Source organism: Dromiciops gliroides, chromosome 4 (assembly GCF_019393635.1).
Source record: "Dromiciops gliroides isolate mDroGli1 chromosome 4, mDroGli1.pri, whole genome shotgun sequence".
Taxonomy (NCBI): domain Eukaryota; kingdom Metazoa; phylum Chordata; class Mammalia; order Microbiotheria; family Microbiotheriidae; genus Dromiciops; species Dromiciops gliroides.
The window spans coordinates 38,898,377-38,921,362 of NC_057864.1; the positions used below are offsets into that span (position 1 = coordinate 38,898,377).

The 22,986-nt window shown below is 42.0% G+C and overlaps 1 pseudogene; it reads left to right on the plus strand.

The window, feature by feature from the left end:
- The first annotated feature begins 1,087 nt into the window (after nucleotides 1-1,087).
- LOC122754576 lies at nucleotides 1,088-21,868 on the plus strand (annotated as a pseudogene).
- Nucleotides 21,869-22,986: the final 1,118 nt, after the last annotated feature.

The following is a 22,986-nucleotide window of genomic DNA, read 5'->3' on the forward strand; positions in this document are numbered from 1 at the left end:
TCAATATTTTTTTTTGCTGAGGCAATTAGGGTTAAGTGACTTGCCCAGGGTCACACAGCTAGTGTCAAGTGTCTGAGATCAGATTTGAACTCAGGTCCTCCTGAATCCAGGGCTGGTGCTCTATCCACTGCACCACCTAGCTGCCCCTGATAGCTCAATATTTTTTAAAAATCATACCAAAAAGCACAAAAAGTGAACAGAAAGCAAAAGTTTTCACAGGTGTGGACAGAAAAACAATTCTTAATCAGCCAGGTTGTAAAGGAAATGATAAGGTCAGATGACCAACCAGATGGAGGACTAGACATTTCCTCTAATCTCCACAACCTCGGACACTAGTCCAAAACAGAAATCGCACAACAGAGACCGAGAAATTTCTACTTTCTCCGTGGTCTAAGACCCCTAGAATTCCTAAAAAGATAAAAACCAAACCAAACAAAAATCGATGAACTGACACCTACCCTGAGCTCACTCAGCACCCTTCTCCCATGGCCCATTTTGCTGCCAACAAGGAGGCTGCACCAGCCAAGGACCCAAACACAGGGTATCCCCACCAAACACAACCCCACACCCCACTTCCCCTCCCCTCCTCCAAGGGCCGTGGAGATCCTGGCTCCAGGCTGTGGAGCTCTGCTTGGGCCTTGAGAGCCAGCCAATGCTGGCTTCTTCTAGGCTACAGAAGCTTCCTGGGGCCCAACAGACACACAGGTAGCACCATGGAGGCAGGGTTCTGTGCCTCAACCAGCAATGCCTCCACTTCCTTTCCTCTTACTCTCTTTTTACCTCTCTAACATTCTGGCTTCTAGCATCACCATTCAGCTGAAACTGTTCTCTCCAAATTAACAATAATCTCTTAATAAATCTGATGGCCTTCTCTCAGGCCTCATCACTCTTGTCCTTGCTGCAGTCTTTGAATGAATAAAGCATTTATTAAGTGCCTACTATGTGCTAAGCACTGGGGATGCAACTAGAAAACCAAGACAGTCCCTGGTCTTATGAAGCTCACATTCTAGTGGAGGAAATAAAATGTACAGAACATTTTAGGGGCAAGTTAAGATTGAAAGATCCCATGGTCAGAAGCACAGCCAAGATGGTAGAAGCGGTAAGGAAGCAGTGAGGTGAGCCCCCTTCACAGACTCCTCCAAAGAGATCTAGATAATGTACCAGACCTAATCCTTATGGGGAAATTCAGAAAAAATCAGTGAGTCATTTGTCCAGACTTGGTCAGCATACAGAGAGAGACAGGGAGGTCTATGGACTTGGGAAGTCCAGCACCAGGGAAAGACTGTGCCCCAGGCCAAGAAGGGGTCTTGGGACCCAAATGTGGGCACCACCAGACCCACACCAGGGAACACTCATGGGGATGGGTACACAATGGCAGCTTTCTCACCTACCACTCAGTTCTGGGTCACAGATTCATGGGGGCTGAGAAAGGGAACGGTGCATGGGAGTGGGGTTCCCAAATAAAAGGAGGCACTGGGCTGTTTATGGACAAATGGGAAGTTCAGAAGCCCACAGCAGCAATGGTGTGGCTCAGACTCCAAGGTTAGAGCAGGGTCTCACTTCCAGGTTCCAGCCCAGCCTGCAGAGGAATAACCAAGGCAGGAATCCCAGCCCAAATGAGAACCTATAATTCTGCCACTTTGAACCAACAGAGCTTTCCAGGGGGCTCAAAGGGCTGCAATCTGTCAGAATTCTACTCTTTCACACACCCAAACCCAGGCCAGACAGCTCTGGAAGTTAAAGACCTCAAGAGGGGAAGGAGGAAAAGATAACAGGGTGGGAAGCAGGCAGAAGACACTTTGCTCAGGATCGGATCACTTTGGGAGCACTGGAAGCCTGCAGGTCCCCAGCCAGTCCCTGAGATCCGGGAATAACACAACACTCAACACCCCAGGAAAGCAGCAAGAGGACCAGCCCAGACCTTTCCTCCAGAAGGACAGCTGAGGCTAGGTTAACATCAGGAGGGAGACTCGCAGAGGAAAACAAGAAAAAAGAAGCCTTCATAATGAGCCAGTTGGGTGGCAGAGAGGCCATCCTATGGTGGCTGTGAGGACTGTGAAAAGGCAGTAATGGAGAGGGGTAGCCACTCCTGGGGGTCCTATGCTTCTCTGCCTCTTGGCAGGGAGCACTTGTGCCACTGATGAGGCAGCTGAGCTCCCTCTCCACAATCACCTCTCGCACTGGGGGCCTGGGGCCTGGCCTGGGAGCAGGTCTGGTGTGAGGGGCACTGCTGTTCACATGGCTCCCGAGGGCAGATTGGTCAAGGTACTCCTGGTGGTTTGACTTCCCTGGACCATGCTCATTGTCTGTTCTCCAAAGCCCTCCCTTCTGCCTAACTTTTCTATGATTGCGGAGGGTACCACCATCCTTCCATCACCCAGGCTCTTCATCTAGGTGTCATCCGCAACTCCTCACCATCTCTTACTCCCCAAGTCCAAACAACCGCCCAGTCCTATTGATTCTGCTTTACAGCATCTCTCAGGTGCCTTCTCTCCTGACATGACGACTGCCCTAGTGTATGCCCTCTTCACCTCATGCCTGGACTATGGTAACACCCATCTGACTGTTCTCCAGGCTTCATGTTTCCCCTCACTCCAGTCCATCCTACACTCAGCTATCACAGGGATCTTTCTAAGTATACATCTGCCTGGGTCATATCTCTATTCCTTAATCTCCAGAGGTTACCTGTCATCTTTAGGATCACATACAGGATCCTCTCTTTGAACTATGCATACCATTTGACCCAGTAATACCGCTATTAGGACTTTATCCCAAAGAGATCATAAAAAAGGAAAAAAGACCCGCATGTACAAAAATATTTATAGCAGCTCTCTTTGTGGTGGCAAGGAATGGGAAATTGAGGGGATCCCCATCAATTGGGGAATGGCTGAAAAAACTGTGGTGTAAGTAAGGATGAGCAGGTGGATTTCAGAGAAACCTGGAAGGACTTACAGTGAGATGAGCAGAACCAGGAGAACACTATACACGGTATCAAGAACACTGTGTGATGATCAACTGTGATAGACTTGACTCTTCTCAGCAATACAATGGTCCAAGATAATTCCAAAGGACTCATGATGGAAAATGCTTTCCAAATCCAGAAAGAAGAACTGTGGAATCTAGATGCAGAATGAACCATACTGTTTCTACTTTTTTCTTTTTCTTTTTTGAGGTTTTTCTCTTTTGTTCTCATTCTTCTTTCACAACATGACTAATGAAGATATATTTTAATGTGATTGTACATACATAACCTATATCAGATTGCTTGCTGTCTTAGAGAGGGGGGAGGGAAGGGAGGGAGGGAGAAAAATTTGGAACTAGAAATCTTAAAAAAACAAATGTTGAAAACTATCTCTACATGTAACTAGAAAATTTAAAAAAAAAATACTTTTGTGATTAAAAAAAAAAGAATCCTCTCTTTGGTGTTCAAAGCCTTCCATAGAGACATACATAAACACTCTCACAGACAACCCAGCAATGGGCTGATTTCCTAAAATCAAAGCAGTTTCAGTTTCCCTCTACCTCAAAGTTTACAGGAAACAAAAGCTTGGACTTGATCCAGATGCAAAGGACTATTCAGAGCTGGGAGAAACTTCTGGCATGTTTTCTGGTTTTTAAAGTAGAGAATAATTTGTAATCCTTTTTAAAGAAAAATTCATTTCTTTTCAATTAACAAGTGAGGATAATAATAGCACTTACTCCCAAGCACTGTTGTATGGATCAAATGAGATAGTATTTATAAAAAGCTTTACTAACTTTAAGGAGTCCTATAAATGCTAATTATTATCATTATCATTATTATTTTCTTTCTCTACCCCCTACCACGGTTTTGGGAAAAGAAAGAAAAGTTAAACCGATGTAACTAATATGCAAAAGAAATTCCCACATTGGGTATATCCAAAAATATGTTCCTTATTCTACACCTTGAGTTCATTACCCCTCTTTCAGTTAAATGTTTCATAATCAGTCCTCTGGAATCCTGGTTCATTCCTACATTGATCTGAGTTCTTAAGGATTTCAAATGTGTTGATCTCTCCATTGCTGCTGTTGTATAAATTTTTCCCCTGTTTCTGCTTGACTCACGTGATGTTTAAAATCTAATGTGGGTCCTTACCTGCCCCCCCCATTTGGGGGGGGGGATAACTAGCTAAGATTTACTGATAAATTCAGCAAGAGTTTAGGTTTTTAAGTATTTGTTTGTTTGTTTGTTTGTTTATTATTTATTTGGTGAGGCAATTGGGGTTAAGTGACTTTCCCAGGGTCTCACAGCTAGTAATTTGTCAAGTGTCTGAGGCTGGATTTGAACTCAGGTCCTCCTGACTCCAGGGCCAGTGCTCTATCCACTGTGCCACCTAGCTGCCCCTTAAGTATTTACTAAAATGTATTAGAAGTTAGTGAAGAGAGAGAGGGTAAGAGTGGATCTCTTATAGAATGGAAAACCCTAGCTTAACTCTATTAGGTATACCAGAGAGAAAACCTTGCCTTTCCCTAGCAGCCCACATGAAGTTCTGCCACTACACAGAAGTTCCAGACAAAAAGAAAACAATCCAGGGAGCCACCCTCACCTTCCTACTTCCTGTCTCCCTCCCTGAAAGGGGAGGTCCTTCAAGCTGATTGGTTGAAGGTGGTCTCCTGTTAATGTTGTAGTCCACAGCCTCTGAGATCAACACCCCACTCAGGGCTGTCCAGGCATGGTCTAGATTTTATCAATCTTAAGTAGGTTCTTAGTCAGTTTCTCAGTCTCACCCAATTCAATAAAATCCAAATCAATCTTCAGGTGGGACAAAACCCCAAGTGAATTGCTAAATAAAATTTTGTTATTGTTTTTTGTTGTTCAGTTGTTTTTCAGTCATCTGACTCTTCATGACCCTGTTTGGGGTTCTTACCAAAGATACTGGAGGAAATCAGAAACAAGAATTATGTGAAATAAAGTGATAATGATGAAACAACTTACTAACACTTTGAGGATACAATCAGTACATTCCTTAGGGGGAAAATCATTTCCCCATAATTATACATTAAAAAATAAAAATAAATTATTAGTGGATTGAACCTGCATTTTAAAAACTGAAAAGCCAACAAATAAACAAACCAACTATAAAAACAATAGTGGATGTATTTTAAAATCATAGAAGAAACAAATAAATTAGAAAAAACATTTGTGATAAAGAAAAATAAAAGCTGGTTCTTTAAAAAGACAAATAAAATCGATAAACTTTTAGCTAATCTGATGAAAAATAAGAGATTGGGAAGCCAAATAAATAAATTAGTAAAAAGCAAGGCAAAGTCACAAGAAAACAAGAAGAAATAAAAAGAATAAACAGAAAATATTATGTACAGTTATATGCTCCCAAACCTAAGACCGCAAAAGAAATAGAATGCCTTCAAAAATATAAAATAACCAAACCATCAGAAGAAGAAAAAGAGATCTCAATTAACTCAATCTCAGAAAAAGAAACGGAACTAGCTAGCTATAAAGGAACTACCAAAGGGAAAAACATTTATTTTATTTTAGAGTTCTGGAAATAACGACAGCAGTAAGAAAAAATGAAAGGGGGCAGCTAGGTGGCACAGTAGATAAAGCCCCAGCCCTGGATTCAGGAGGACCTGAGTTCAAATCCAGCCTCAGACACTTGACACTTACTAGCTGTGTGACCCTGAGCAAGTCACTTAACCCTCATTGCCCCACAAAAAAAAGGAAAAAAATGACAAAATGAAAGACACAAACATAGGCAAAAGGGAGATACAACTATCTGCATTTGCTAATAATCTAATGGTATGAAAAGGCAAGAATATCTGCTAAAATACTAATTGAGACAATAGCTTCAGAAAAGTTGCAGGCCACAAAAGAAACCCTGAAAAATAAAAAGCATAAAATAACAAAACACAGGAAGCAATGATAAAAGGAAAATCTCACAATCTCTTATAGCTGAGCAGCAGAGGAACAATGGAAAGAACACTAGATCTGGAATTATAGAGCACCTGGGTTCAAATCCCAGCTCTGCCACTTCTTATCTGCATAACCTTCGGTTAGTCATTGAACCTTTAGGAGACTTCAGTTTCCTCATCTGTAAAGTGTGGGGGTGGGAGCAGGAGGAGGAGAAGGGAGTTGGAGTAGATGACCTCTAAGGTCTCTTCTAGTGTCAAATGGATGCCACTATGGTTATGGAAGCTACCTTGAAGTGTTCTCTACTATAGCATTCTAGCATTGTATTAAGGAGTGACAGATCTTGAAGGTTTCTCAAAGAGCAGAGAATCAAGAAGGTTGACTGGCCACCATCAATGAGGCACTGCTTCCAAAAACTGCAAACAGAGGGCATTGTTTCTTTTCACTACACTTAAGTCACTACCTCTGGTTAGGTGGGTAGACACATATTTAATTCTAATTTAACCAGGACAGAAAAGGTTCATATTATAAATATAAAAGCTGCAAGTTCTCTAAAACGACCTTCTCTGATGCCAAAAGCAGTATAGGAAAGAGTCCCAAGAATCTTCTGGAAGATTGTAATCATCTCTCTCTCTCTCTCTCTCTCTCTCTCACACACACACACACACACACTGCAAATTATTGAGAATCAGCTGTTATCCCCCAGCAACCCTTTGTCAGCACTGCCATTAGACCATCCCTTTTGTGGCTTCCTTGAGTTACTGAGACACTGACTTATGCAAAGAACTTCCCTTTACTTTTGGTTTGCCCTACTTCCTTGACAAAGTTGTTTAGTTCCTATTCATAGCTGGGGATTTTGCTTGTATTTTTTTTTTAATCATCAGATCTCTTATGGAAGCCTGGAAAGCCCCAGGCCTTAGGAGCAGAAGCAGGAATGTCAGAGCTGACTGAGCAGTGAAAAGAGTAAAGTAATGAAGGAAGGATAACCAAGGGAAGACCAGATCACTGGGAACACGAGAGCAAACACTTTGAAGTGAGCAAGAACCAGTAACGATTTTCCTGTATTTTCTCTCCCAACGCAGATTTCTTATCTTCTACATAGAGTCTCTTCTCCTTCTTTCAGAGCCTGGGGTTAGAAGGAAGGAGAAGGTGGATGAGAGCCAAGCTTGGCCCTGGAGAAGGCAGGGGGAGGGGGGAGGAGAGAGACTAGATATGTGTAGAACGTTTCACATGATGTCATACAGGGTCCTTCTATTCATCAGTTTTGTGAGACTGATTTTTCCCCTCTTTAAAAAAAAACCTTTCTTAAAAAATGTAGCCTCCCCCTCCCAGTACGAGGCCAGGATTCTAGGGGTGCCCTGAGTCATTCTGATGTGGTCCCTCCACTGCTAGCTACCACTGACTAGCATTTCAATTCCATCTGATCCATTTTAAAAATTGGCTTTGACAGAGAATTATTTACATCAGAGACATGGCAGAAACAGAAATACAAACATTTCCCACTTATCTCCAATATTTCAGGGCCACAATCTCCTCTATACCTCCTTGATCTTTGAAGGATGGCCTCAGACTTCACACAGTTTCTATATAATATTGGTCCTACTGAGTTCATGCCCATATATGGATGGCTACAAGATGAGCCCTTGTCTCAGCTCCTTGCAGGGCTATGTCTTGAAGATCATTCCTCATTCCTAGAGCTCTCAAAGCTGGACAAGCTGGCTGCAAACCCCAGGTGAGTTTTCCTGGATTTATATCTTTAGGGGCATATCTGTCCTGGAGAAACATGTCAAAAAATTATGGATAACTTTTTGTCCCTTTTGAATAGGAGACTTTTCCCATTCTAAATCAAAGTCCTATCTTTTTAATCCTTATTCAAAAAAATTCAATAAACTGCTTTCTCTAAGTCATCTATCTGGAAATATTAAGCCCTCCTCCACCCACCACCCCCTTTATTTCACCTCCTCTCCCAGTATTTTCCTTGCCTCCTTATTTTTATCACCTCCTTTACTTTCTCTTTCTCTTTTCATTTTACACATGGCGCCATTTTGATATAGAAAAGAGCAAAGGGGCTCTTTATAAAGTTGAAGCAAGGAGAAAATGGTCAGGAGGAATTATTTGGGGCTCAGTTCAGGATGGTGGAGAGTATTTAATAATTGGGGGGCTCAATTATTTTCACTCTTTAAAGACTGATTAACCCCAGAGGGTGCTCTGAATTTACCCAATTTACCAGCAGGTAAATGAGACCTTTTGTTCTTTATTAGTAGCAGGATGAGGTCAAGACTAGGGCATTAGAGTAGACTTCTCCCGCATGGGACAGAAGTCAGTGAATGATTGGTTTATTAATCATCCTGCTATATTTCTATCCTTTTAAAAATCCATAAGATATGGCCATCTTTCAAGTGCACACAAACTAAGTTTATGAACAAACACCAAAGGCACTTTAAAGTCCAATCTAGTGCTAATGAGTGAGAGCAGTCCAAAGAGACTGTGCTTCAGTAGAGTCATCCCTGCATGTACTTGGAAGTAGTAACCTATTGATTAACCTAAAATTGTTCCCCAAAGCCATTTTCAAGCTTAATGTAACAAAATAGAGTTCAGCACTCCTACACAAATGCTTTTTACAAGACCACCTTAGTCACAGAATATATATTGTTTTCTGTGCCTGCAGAGGCAGGAGGTGGTTGTAAATAGAGAGCCAACCTTCAAGTCAGGAAGGCCCGGATTGAAGACTTTCTTCGACACACACTAATGACATGATATGATGTTGGGCAGGTCACTTAGACTCTAGGTGCTCCACTGGCCTCCAAAAGAAGATATTTATTCAGATAACACACCATCTTCAGTATGGCCACTGGTCTTGCCAGCTCCAGTCTGCCTAATTGAGAATGGTAATGGACAACTGACAGTGAAGCCAGAAGCAATGCAAGTTCTTGCTACAATTGCCCAACCTGTGGTAGTGGTGGCTGTTGTGGGCCCCTACCGCACTGGCAAATCCTACCTGATGAACAAGCTGGCAGGGCGAAAATCAGGCAAGTGTGTTTGAAAAGGCTATGACACGACCCTCCTACACATGCTGAATATTATCATCCATTCACATGGGGTCAGTATTTTAGAGGTATTGGTGGTGCTGCTGGTGCTGGTCTCGACAACAATAAACTAGCATTTATTTCTGCAGCCATATAGATACTTCAAAGTTTGTAAAGCACTTACCATGTTATCTCATTTGACTCTCACAACAACCCTGGGAGGTAGGTAACACTATTTTTTATCCCCATTTTACAGATGAGGGAAGGGAGTCAGAGAAAGGTGGTGTGTCTTGCTCAGGGTCACACAGCTGGTCTTGTTTGTCCTTCATTCTCAAAGAGGACTATGGCATCGGGGTGATGTCATGACTTGCACTGAATTGGATTTAAGTGAGAGAGGGCTGTGCAAAGTCACCAGCCTCACTCTCTCCTCCAGAGCCATCTGCATCCAGTGGGAAGATATAGATCAAGACAACTAGAAATGGCCCCAGATGTGTAAAGCAATTGGGGTTAAGTAACCTGTCCAGGGTCACACAGCTACTAACTGTCTGAGGAGTTATTTGAACTCAAGTCCTCCTGACTTCAGGGCCAGTGTTCTATCCACTGAGCCATCTAGCTTCCCAGCGTCACAAAGCAAAAGTGTCTGAAGCAGGATTTGAAAACAGAGGCTTCATTCTGAGCTTTCCTTTTCCCCTCAGTCTTATGGGGGAACAAAGCACACCTTCCCTCCTCACTGGCACCTCTGCCTCAGTTGTTCCCTAGAAAACTCCTTTTATATGACATCAGGAGACCATCCGAAGGCCATCTTGTCCCCACTCATAACCAAAAAATAAATATCCTCTAAAATATCCCAGAATCAGAAAGTTTTAGAATTGGAAGGAACATTGGCAGCATCTAGTTTAATCTGCATCTGAAAAAGAATCCCTACTACAACACAACCAACAAATAGCCATCTAGCCTCTGACCCCAGAGGGCAAGAACTAGGAGCAGTGAGTGGAAGCTGTAGAGAAAAAGATTATCCCCTATAAGAAAAAATGTTCTCACCATTAGAGTTGTCTTAAAGGGAAAGAGACTAACTCTAAAAGAAAAGGGTTGAAGGAAGGGAAATGAGTATTTCTACAGGACCAATCACTTTACAATCACTATTTCTTTTGCTCCTCACCACACCCCTGGGAGGGAGACGTTATTATTATGCCATTTTGCAGTTGAAGAAACTGAGGCAAACATAGATTAATTGATTTGCCCAGAGTCACACAACTAGAATCTAGATTTGAACTCAGGTCTTCCTGGCTCTAGGCACCACCAGCTGCCTCTATGGAGGATCATTCAAACAGCAGAGTTGTCTTCCACAACCCTCTGCCACTGTTAACCTCAGAAAAAAAAAGAAATTAGAGTAGATACAGAATAGCTAAAGTATGCTATAAAGGAGGGTTGGGGTTTTTTTTTGGTTTTTTGCAGGCAATGGGGGTTAAGTGACTTGCCCAGAGTCACACAGCTAGTAAGTGTCAAGTGTCTGAGGCCGGATTTGAACTCGGGTACTCCTGAATTCAGGGCCGGTGCTTTAACCACTGCGCCATCTAGCTGCCCCCCTAAAGGAGGGGTTTTAAATAGGAATTACTCAACTTTAAAAACATTGATAACTATATTTCAATAAATTAGTTTCCTTTCTAATCCTATGTATTTTATTTTATGCCTTTCAAAATATTATTCTGAGAAGGGATTCCAAGGCTTCACCTAAGTGCCAAAGGAGTCTACAATATAAAAAGGTGAAGAACTTCTGCTATAATGAGACAGAGAAAACCAGATACAGAATAATTCAATTTTAATCTGTGAGGAATTGTGCAGGAATACTGCACAATATAGAAAACCTCAAGAAATAACATAGAGGGGCAGCTAGGTGGCGCAGTGGATAAAGCACCGGCCCTGGATTCAGGAGGACCTGAGTTCAAATCCGACCTCAGACACTTGACACTTACTAGCTGTGTGACCCTGGGCAAGTCACTTAACCCTCATTGCCCTGAAAAAAAAGAAAGAAAGAAATAACATAGAACTCAAATATTTATGCTCCACCCTCATTCTCACCCCATCTGTCCCACAGGTAGGGTGTAGGCATCACAAGCAATGGTGCAGGTGTAACTTCTAGATCTGGCTAGGATTTGTCCTTCCTGGTCCCCTCATGGCACTAACTTACCCTAAACCCGATCCTGGCTATTAATACATTCAAGCTCCCACCTACCCTTGCAACCTTTTTGAATTGTTCAAATCATTTCCTGTCTCTGTCTTTCCTCATCTATTTTTTATGCTCTCACCCCAATCTCCATCAGGCAAAATCCTACCTGCTGAAATTCCACCTTCTCCACAAAAAATTTCCTGATCACCACTGCCAGATTTCTACCCTCTAAGATCATGTGGGTTTCATACCTCTCTTGGGACTTTTCTAAGTCATTTGGCGGTACTTGTCTCATCTCTCCTAAGAAAGGGGAAGACCTTTGAGGAATGGAATCATGTTCTATTTATCACAGTATCCCGTGAAGTACCCAGAATAATGTCAGGCACAAAACAGGTGATCACGAATTGTTTCTTGAATGAATAAAACGATTCAACAATTCAACAATTGCTGGGGATTCAAAGTCAAAAATTAAAAAGTCTCTGTCCTCAAGGATCCTACAATTGATCAAGGGAGATAACAGGGACATATATAAGAATATCCAAGATTACAAGCAAGGCTGAAGGAGGGCAGTAGCAGCTGGAGAAATCAGGAGAAGCTTCATTTAGAAAGTGAAGATTGACCTGAGTCCTGGAGAAAGGAGATTCTATGATGTAAAGGAAAAGAGGTAGTACATTCCAGACATGGAGGGAAGCCATGGCGATGGGAGATTGAGTGTTATATGTAACAAATAGCAAAAAGACCAGTTTGTCTAGACCATAAAGGGTAGGAAGGGGAATGATATACAATGAGGTTGGAAAGCTAAATTGGGGCCAGGTTGTGAAAGGCTTTAAAAACCAAACAAAGTAGCTTATATTGATGCTAGAGGCAATAGGGAACTACTGGAGTTTACTGAGTAGGGAAATTATTAGTCAGACCTGCACTTTAGGAAAATCACACTGGCAATTGTGTGAGAGATGAAACACAAAGGATTTGAAGCAGGAAGGATGCTTTCACAACAGCCAAAGCTAGAGGTACTGAGGACCTAAACTGGGGTGGTAGCTGCATGAGTAGATAGAATGAAACAGATGTGAGTAGCATGCTGGAGTTAGACTCAACAAGACTTGGCAATTAGTTGGAAATGTAGGGAGAGGAAGAGTGAGAACTCTGAGGTCAAAAATCCCAATAACTACAATCCTCAACAGAAGTAGGAACATTGGGGGTGGAGCCAAGATGGCTGAAGAAAGGCAGTGAGTTCCCGAACTCATGACACAATTGCTTCAAAAAACATCCAAATAAGGTTATAGGAAAATGCCCGGAGCAGCAAAACTCACAGAAGAATGTGCTGAAATCATCTTCTAACCAAGAACGGCTTGGAAGGTCGGAAGGAGGGAGCTGCTGTGCTGAGCCCAACCCCACAGTCACCCTGACACAGATCCAGTCTCAGGAAGTCCTCACCAGAGAAGGAGACCCCCAGAGCCTCTGAATCAGCTGAAGCACCAGTGTCATCTAGAACTAAGCTCACAGTCTGGTGAATGGGCTGAGCCCTGGGCAGGGGAGAGACTACAGGGGTCTATGCTGGTGCTGAGGCAGAACTTGCATTTTACACCCCTGCTGAGAACCAGGAGGTAGGCTCGAGTAGAAGTGGCCCAGGTGGGGGAGGGGCACAGGCTCGTCAGAGCTAACAACCACAACACACAAAGCTGGTTGATTGGCAAGTTGGTCTGGGGTCATCTAGGACCAGGAAACAGGCCGGGTGAGGGAAGAACCTGATTCTCCTTAAATCATACCACCTGGGCCTTCTTAAGCTTGGGATACTGCAGCCTGGAAATAGTGCCCCACTTTAAGGAGCTAAAAGTCTAGTAAAAGAAAGGCAAGATGAGCCAACAGAGAAAGGTGAAGACCATAGAAAGTTTCTTCAGTAACAAAGAAGACCTCAGAGGAAGATGTCAACATCAGGGCCCCTATATCTAAAGCTTCCAAGAAAAATATGAATTGGTCTCAGGCCATAGAGGTGCTCAAAAAGGACTTTGAAGATAAAATTAGAGAGGTAGAGGAAAAAATGGAAAGAGAAATGAGGGTGATGCAGGAAAGATATGAGAAAAAAGTCAACAGCTTGAAAAGTCAAATGGAAAAGGAGGTACAAAAGCTCTCTGATGAAAATAATTGCCTAAGAATTAGGATTGAACAAATGGAAGCCAGTGACTTTATGAGAAACCAAGACACAATAAAGCAAATCCAAATGAATAAAAAAATAGAGGGCAATGTGAAATATCTTCTGGGAAAAACTGCCGACCTGGAAAATAGGTCCAGGAGAGATAATTTGAAAATTATTGGTCTACCTGAAAACCATGATCAAGGAAAGAGTTTAGACAGCATCTTCCAAGATATTTTCAGGGAAAATTGCCCTGAAATTCTAGAAGAAGAAGCTAAAATAGAAATTGAAAGAATCCACTGATCACCTCCAAAAAGAGATCTCAAAAAGAAAACTCCTAGGAATATTATAGCCAAATTCCAGAGCTCTCAGGTCAAGGAGAAAATATTGCAAGCTGCCAAAAAGAAAGAATTCAAGCACTGTGGAGCCCCAGTCAGGATAGCACAAGATCTAGCAGCTTCTACATTAAAGGACCAGAGGGCATGGAATATGATATTCCAAAGGGCAAAGGAAGTGGGATTACAACCAAGAATCACCTACCCAGCAAAACTCAGCATTATCTTTCAGCAGAAAAAGTGGGACTTTAATGAAAAAGAAGACTTTCAGATATTTGTGATGAAAAGACCTAAACTGAATGGCAAATTTGACTTTCAAATATAAGACCCTAAAGAACCATAAAAAAAAAAATTGGAGCTGGGGGACATACCTCAGGTCATACAGTGGGCAACTGTCTTGTGTCTGAGTCCAGGTTTTGGCTGGGATCCCCCTGAGTCCAAGGGTGATGATTTGTCCACTGTGTCACTTAGCTAGATGATAACATCTTTAGAGTTAAATTGAGGGGTGAAGGGAATTCATTGGGGGAGGGGGAAGGGCAGAAGTGAAATCCTACATGAAAGTAACAGGAAAAGGCTTATGGAGTGGGTGAAGAGATGGGAGAGGAGCAGGGCAATAAATGAATTTTACACTCATCAGAAAAGGCTCAAAGATCTTAAACTCATCAGAGCTGCCTCAAGGAGGGAATAATAGACACACTCAACTGGGTAATCTATTTAATCTGGGCAGTAAATGAGCCTAACACTCATCAAAATTGGCTCAAAGACCTCAATCTCATTAGAATTAGCTCAAGGAGGGAATAATGTACACACTCAATTGGGTGGAGTAATCTCTCTAACCCTGCAGGAAAATAGGAGGGGAAAGGGATAAAGAGAGAGGGGCAAAAGAAGGAAGGGCAGAGTGGGGGAGGGGACAGAAAGAAGCAAATCCCTTTTGAAGAGTGACAGGATGAAAGAAGATGGATAATAGAATAAATATCATGGGGAAGGGAATAGGATGGAAGAGAAACAGTTAACAATAGTAATCATGAAAAAGAGAAAGGGGGAAAATTGTACAAAAAATATTTATAGCAACTCTTGGTGGAGGCTAAGAATTGAGAATCAAGGGAATGTCCATCAATTGAGGAATGATGGAAAAAGCTGTGTTATATGATTGTAGTGGAATGGGCTTGTGCTATAAGAAATGACAAACAGGATGATCCCCAAAAAACCTTAAAAGACTAATGAACATAGATGTATAGTAAAGTGAGCAGAGCTGGGAGGACATTGTGCATAGTGAGAGCAGTATTGTTCAGTGAGTAATTGTGAATGACTTAGCTACTCTCAGCAGTACAATGATCCAGGACAATCCCAAGGAACTAATGAGGAAGCATACTATGCGCTGCTATAGAAAGAACTGATAAAAAGAACATTTGTGGATTGTACATATATAACCTGATTGCCATCTTGTGGAGGGGGGAGGAAAGGGAGGGAGGGAGGGAGAAAAATTTGGAACTCTAAATCTTATGAAAATAAATGTTGAAAACTACCCTTACATGTAAATGAAAAATAAAATAAATGTTTGTTGAGGAAAAAAAAAACACAACAAGAAGCAGGAACATTCAGAAGAGGGGGAGGTTTGGGGGAAAGAATAAACCTGTTTGGGGCATGTTGAATTTCAGATGCCTATAGGTATCAAGGTATGGATAAATTAACATGGGTGTTTCTGCTGATCTCTGAGGTACAAGAAACTATCCTCAGTTGTGGAGTTTGGACTGTGGACCTAATTCTCATCTATCTAGGGATAATTTTAAAACAAGACATAAAACATCGATTATACTAGATATAATCTCCTAGCTTCTGACTTTCCACTATTGAGAAAGAGCATAATAGAATTGCAAGAATGTTGGATCTGAAATCAGAGAACTTGGCTTCAAATTCCAGTCCTTCCACTTATCGTCTATGTGACTTAGGACAAAACATTTCCTTTCTCTGGGCTTCCATTTCCTCACTGATCAAATAAGAGGGTTGAATCAGATGACCTTTAAGGTCCCTTCCAACTCTAGATCAATAATCCTAAGGGTATATATTGTTCTGTTCCAATAAATGATTAATGTTACACACCTAATGCACTGTTAGTGAGTGGAATTGTGAACTGATCCAACCATTCTGGAGAGCAATTTGGACCTATGCCCAGAGGACAATTGAAATGTGCATACCCTCTGATCTAGCAATAGTGCTACTAGGTCTGTAACTCAAAGAGATAAAAGAAAAGGGAAAAGGGCTCATATTGCAAAAATATAGCAGCTCTTTTTGTGGTGGCAGAGAATTAGAAATTGAGGGAATATCCATCAATTAGGGAATAGCTGAACAAATTGTGGTACACGAATGTAATGGAATAGTACTGTGGTATAAGAAATGATGAGCAGGCAAATTTCAGGAAAAAATACCTGGAAAGAATTACATGAACTGATGCTGAGTGAAGTGAGCAGAACCAGGAGAACATTGTACACAGTAACAACAATATTGTGTAATGATCAACTATGATAAACTTAGATCTTCTCAGCAATAAAATGATCCAAGACAATTCCAAAAGACTCATGATGGGAAATGCTCTCCACAGCCAGAAAAAAGAACTAAGGAGTATGAAAACAGATCAAAGCATACTATTTTCACTTTGTTGTTGTTGTTGTTTGGGATTTTTTTCCTGGTTTTTCCCTTTTGTTCTGTTTCCTCACTGATCAAATAAGAGGTTTGGACCAGATGACTAGAGTGAAAATATGCTTAATATGATTGTACATGTATAACCTATATCAGATTCTTGCAGTCTTGGGGAGGGGGGAGAAAAATTTTGAACTCGAAAGCTTATAAAAAATAAACGTTGGGGCAGCTAGGTGGCGCAATGGATAAAGCACCGGCCCTGGATTCAGGAGGATCTGAGTTCGAATATGGCCTCAGACACTTGACACTTACTAACTTTGTGACCCTGGGCAAGTCACTTAACCCCCATTGCCCCACACAAAAAAATAAAATAAAATAATTTTTTAAAAAATGAATGTTGAAAAATATCTTTATATATAATTGGAAAAAATAAAATATTATTTACAATTTTTAAAATAATCCATTTTACAACAGCCCCAGCCCTAAAGCATCTCACAATCTACTGGAGGAAGGCAGGAAGACAAAAAACAAATACATACAAATAAACGATATTCTGGAGAAATAGGAAATACTTATTAAACAGGAAGCACTAGAATTAAAAGGGTTAGAAAGGCTTCCTGACTTACAGGAATCTAGTAAATTCAGTAAGTGGGGCAAGGAGGGAGAGCATTCCAGACATGGGGAACAGCCAGAGAAAATGCCTGAAGCTGGAGATGGAGGCTCTTGTTCATGGAACGAGATTTGGAACAAAGTTCATGAAACAAAAAGTTAACACCTAAGGAATCATCGTGGCCTCTGAACTTAACCTTTAAAGGAGATAGAGAAGGGAAGACACTGAAAGGGTGGCAGAACTGCATAGGCTCTGAGGCTTGGAAAGAGACTTGGGCACCCACAAAGCCCCTCCAGAGAGGAGCCTGAGTGACGTAGGAACCCCGAGTGGTCATAGAAGCCCAGATCTCACTCCTACTCAAACTGGGAAATTCAGAAACCATGTGAGAAGTGATAAGGAGGCACAACCTCATGACAGTAAGGAGCCAACTCATGGACCTTGTCATGCAAGTATTACAGAAGGGGAAAGGAAGGGAACAAGCATCTATTAAGTGCCTATTCTGGGACAAGCATTTGTACTAAATAAGCACTTTACAAATATTTACTCTTTTAATCTTCACAACAGCTCTGGAAGGTGGGTGCTATTAGTATCTTCATTTTGTAATTGAGGAAACTGAGGCAGAGGTTAAGTGACTTGCCCAGAGTCACACAGCTACTAAGTATCTGAGGCAGGATTTGCACTCAGGTCTTCCTGACTCCAGGTCTAGATGCTCTATCCACCTGCACCCTAGCTGCCTAAAAAGACTGGCACAGTAGACAATCATAGGCACCAAAAAGGGGACCTGGAACTCGCCCCCCTTCCTAGTAGCTTAAGTAACATAAAGTATGTAAGGCCTGGGGTGATTATGTTGATCCCCCTATGACTAAGTTCTTCACAATGAACAAAGTGGGCCCATTAGGAGGAGAGAGCTGCTTGTATCACTATCATCCCTCAACCACAAAGGACAAAGTCAGAAGTCAACTCTCTGGTAACCCTATGATCTTCACCCAAAGGGATGGAAGGGAGGGCATCAGCCAGGCCAGGCCAGCTTTCTTGACTGTTTGGGCCTCAGGTATGGGTCCTTTGCATTTATTGTTGGAATAAATAATGCCTGCCAGCCTGAATGCTTGTAGGGGAAATGAAGTCCCTGTTGGAAACAACAAGAGCCAAATGATGACATTACCAGGGACATGAGGAAGCTATTTTGTGAGCAACTCTCTAAAATTATACCTGGGCAGATCACTTGAGAGCCAAGGGAAAAAAACTGACATGTGGAATATGTTGCATAGGGCCAAGTGGGAAATTATTTGGGGGAAATGAAATAATTGGTGTTCTCATGAACTGAAGAAGTTGGTGGTCTTCTTTTTTCTTACTATTTTTCCTTCATTCACGATCCAGCTATGTGACAGAGTTGACAAAGCAAATCAGAGCCAAATCTTCCCCCAGTGCAGCAGAGGTGGAAAACTCAGCTAACTTTGCAAATTTCTTTCTAGACTTTGTGTGGACTGTGTGCGATTTCACCTTAGAGCTCAAAATCAATGAGCAGCCCATCACCTCTGACGAGTACCTGGAGAAGGAGCTAAAACTCAAAGAAGGTCTCAGAAACTGAAGGTTGGGTAATGTTTGGGGACTAGAGGGCAGGGGTGCCTTCTTTAGAATCGTGATTTTCTGTTCTGATTTTAAATGTATCTAGTTAAGGTCCTTGGCTATTTGGACAAGGGTATGTCACCCAGAACTTGGCTGGGATCTACATGACTATGCAGCCCTAGAATAAATTCTTTCTCTTTAGTCTGTCTTTATGTTTGGTCATCCATAACTTTTCCTACATGAGGTATTATTAACAGGCTGAGTGAAAGGATTAAAAAGGGACAAAATATCAGAGAACTTCTTGAAGTTCAACTTTAATGGGGTAACAGATGAATCCTCCTTCCCTTCCCTCCCTTCCCCTTCTCTTCCCTTCCCTCAGGTACCAGCGATGAGGTCCACATGTTCAATCCACCCCGGCAGTGTATCCACCAATTCTTTCCCTAGAAGAAGTGCTTTATCTCTGATCCACTCACTCATGGGAAGAAGCTTGCCCAGCTTGGGAAACTTCACGACAGCAAACTAGAGGCTGACTTTGTTGAACAAACTGAAAGCTTCTTCTCCTATATCTTCCAATGTTCCAAAGTCAGAACTGTCCAGGGAGGTGTCACAGTGAATGGGCCCCATAAGTCCTTTCTCCTTACTATTTTTATTTGTCCTTAAAGGATAAGAAGAGGGGGATGGTAAAAGAGAAGCATGCTGAAGGAAGTCACTTATACCCAACATAATCTGCTGGTATCAGACCAATCACATGTGTCACATTTACCAAAGATTGGGTATCTAGGTGGCATAGTGGATATAAGCACTGGACTCGGAGTCAGAATAACCTGAGTTCAAATTCTGCCTTAGACAATTATTAGCTGGGTCATCCGAAGCAAGTCACATAAATTCTCCTAGACTGCTTTCTCATGTAAAATGAGGGTAATAATAGTACCTACCTCAGCAGATTGTTTTCAAGATTAAATGAAATAATATGTAGAGTGCTTTGCAAACTTTGAACACTAAATAGATGCTATTAGTTATTATTAATATCATCATCATTAATTTCCAAAAGAATTTTACAGGTTCCTATGCATTGTTTCTCATTATTACCATTTGGGACACTTCTTTCTCCCATATCAAAAAGATTCCTGAAAGGTTCACAGAATCATAAAAAGTTAGAGTTGAAAAGAGCTCATTTGAAAACCTTCAATATTCTATGTCCAAGACTTTCCCAGTAGTACAATAAGATACAAGGAAAAGTGAATTGCACATGCCCATTATTTAGCATGATAGGCTCTGACTATTCCCCTAATGGTTCTGACCTCTTCCATTTTTGTTTTCACTCTAGGTCTAGAGAACCTGGTACTGACCTAGGTCGAGGCCATCACCAGTAGAGATGTGCCCTGTATGGAGAACACAGTCCTGGCACTGGCTCAGATAGAGAACTCAGCGGCAATTCAAAGGGCCCTTACACACTATGAAGAGATGATGAAACAACGGGTCCAGTTCCCCACAGAAACCCTTCGGGAGTTATTGGACATACATGCCACCTGTGAGAGGGATGCCATTGAAGTCTTCATTAAGGATTCTTTCAAGGATGTGGACCAGAAATTCCAGAAGGAAATGGCGGTACTTTGGCTTTTTCATTTATTTCATGGAAAGGAGAGTAGACCCAGAAAGAAAGAAAAAAAAAAAAGCTCTGAGTAAGCAATAGCTTAATAGGGTCTAAGGTCATGGTCTTCAGTCAGTCATGTGACCCTGAAAGTCCATTTGCAACCTTCTTTAAGTAAAGGATTCACATGGCAACTGTTTTCTAAAAGATGCCAGTAGATTATGATATTATAATACCTTTGTTATTAATTTTGAGAAATTGAAGGTTACACATGAAAAAGTTTTAAGGATTAAGATTGTAGTCTAATGCAAAGGTAATAAAGGAAAAGGGCTTTAGAAAATTACATATTGCCCAGACTGATATGCCCTCTTCCCATCATCTCTTAGGACAGATTTATCAGAAGATCCTATAAAAACAAGTCTGGTATGATCCCTCTGGGAATGCCTCTGAACATACATAGGTGGGAGGAGGATGCATTGCTAGAAATTCTGATAAGCTCCTGATACACTCCGAACTGTACCCTTTACACCTCATCTCCTTTATATTGCTCTAAAGGGCCAGCTAGAAGCCCAGTGAGACGCCTTTTGTAACCAGAACCTGAAGGAGCCAATGCAGCAGTGCAGCAGTGCAGAGCTTTGCTTCAGGATATTTTCAGGCCTCTGGAGGAAGCAGTGCAGCAGGGAGCCTTCTGTAAACCAGGGCGCTATGGTCTCTTTCTGCAGAAGAAGCAAGAGCTTATAGAGAAGTACAACGAGCAGCCTGGGAAGGGGATACAGGTAAATCCTTGTATTAGTAATTAATTAACATTAGAGGCAAAGGGGGAACTTTAGGAGCCATTTCCAAGCCAAGGTGAATAACGTCAAATGGAAAGGCCCATTGTCCAGGCCAGTGTCGAGTAAACAGCCAACCTTTAACTTCACCCCAACAGCATTATTTCCTTTGTCTAATTCACTGTCTTCCCACTACCAGGCTGAGGAGACTCAGCAAGAAGACCTGAAGTCCAAGGAAGATGTAGTTGAAACAAGTGAGCAGACAGACCAAGCGCTTACAGCAAAAGAAAAGGAGATTGTTGGTGAGGAACATGTAAATGAGACATGAGATAGTCTGGGAAGCCTACAGCATTTTCATTTAAAATAAAGTAGTTTCTCTTCCTGGTTCCAGAACTTTGTCCATCTCTGAATACATATACACTGGTGACCTTGGTGAGGAATGACAATTGAAGCCTTCAAGAAGTCTGTTGTGTGAAACAGACACGATAACAAGTGGGGATAAACATGGGCTGGGGAACAAGGGGTCCTGCTCTGTGACATAAGCGTCCCTGATTTTTCATCCTCTGCAGCTGCGCAGATGAAGGCTCAAGATGCAGAGGCCAATGCGAGGCAGCTGGAGAAACTGCAAAAAAGGAATCAAGAGATGCAGGAGCAGAAAAAGAAAAGCTACCTGGATGGTGTGAAGGAAGAGCCCGCAAGGGTGGAGGCAGAGGTGAATCGCTGGCGTAAGCATGTGAGGAAGCTGTTCTGAAATTCCAGGTGTGTTCAATGGCTTAACCGAAGCTTCATAAACGTTTAAACTCCATGCGAGTTTAAGGATTTGCAGGATTTGAGCAAGAGGAGGGGCTTACAGATCATCTAGTCTTTCTTTTACAGATGAGAAAATCGGGACTCGTGGAAGCAGAGATTTGCCCAAGTCCACACAGCTAACCGGAGGAAGAGCTGAGACTCAGTCTTTTGAGAAGCAATTTATTTTTCAGTCTTGAAACTTTTATTTTTGCCAGCATTTTGAAATAATGCTAGCATTTGCATCATATTTTAAGGTTTGCAAAGCAGTCGATGGATTTGATGTCATCTGATCCTCACAACAGCCCCATGCAGCAGGGGCTATTATCATCCTCCTTTGACAGATGAGTAACCTGAGGCTGAAGGAGGTAAGTTGCCCAAGGCCACACAGCTAGTATGTGTCCAAGGTAGGATTTGAACTCGGGTCTTCCTGACTCTGTGTCCAATGCTCTATTTTTTGTGCTTCCTGGCTGACTGAAATGTGTAATGATACGCCACCGAGACTTGAATTTTAGAATTCTCTGATCTATCACACAAATTCTATGAAATTTTTACTTATTTCTTTTAAAGTAGAGAATAGTGAAAGTGTTGGGTTTTTTCTATTACCTCCTGGGATCCTAATTACTCTAATGTCTTATCTTCTTAATCCATTTTCCAAATCAGTTTCTTTATCCTGAATTGTCCTTTCTTTAGTTCTATGAATAGGATGGTTCTTCTCACTATCCTATCAGTTTTGTGTAACTCCATTTATGCTGCTATCTGCTGCTTTCTCTGATGCTTTAAATGTCATGTTGCTATTTATTTTCACCATTTGTACCATTATCTCTAACTTTGGGTTTGGTTGTGTTTGGGGGGAGGGGGGGAGAGAAGAAAGAATTAGCCTCTTTAATTACAAACTCACAGAACTGCCGAGTTGGAAGACTCCAGTCTCCATCTAGTCCAACCTATACTCCAAAAAGAAGCTGCACCAATACTTGCACCAAGGGGTCATTCAGCCTTTGCTTAGAGCTCTCCAAAGAGATCAGTCACCACCTCCCAAAGCAACCCCTTCCACCTGAGGGCAGTTCTAATTGTTAAATATGTATGTGCATGTTAAATACATACATATATGTATAGATGTGTGTGTGTGTTAAATATATGTGTCACACACACATATCCTAGACTTATCTCTTTGGGACTCTCACTTGCTCCAGCTTCTGCCCTCTGGGGTGAAAAGCAACAACTCTTATCTCTCTTCCCCATAGCCTTTCAAATACTTAAAGAGCACTACCCTACTCCTCCACCCTCCCCTACAGCACCTCCCCTTTAGGCACCTTTTCTGGCTAAGAGTCCCCAGTCCTTTCAGAGGAAGGAATAGACTTGAGGTCCTTCACCACCCTGGCTGTCTTCCTCTGTATGCTGTCAATCCACATGCTGGGTACTGCGGTACCCAGAACCAAACACAATACTGCAGATGTGCCCTGACCAAGGGAGAGGACTG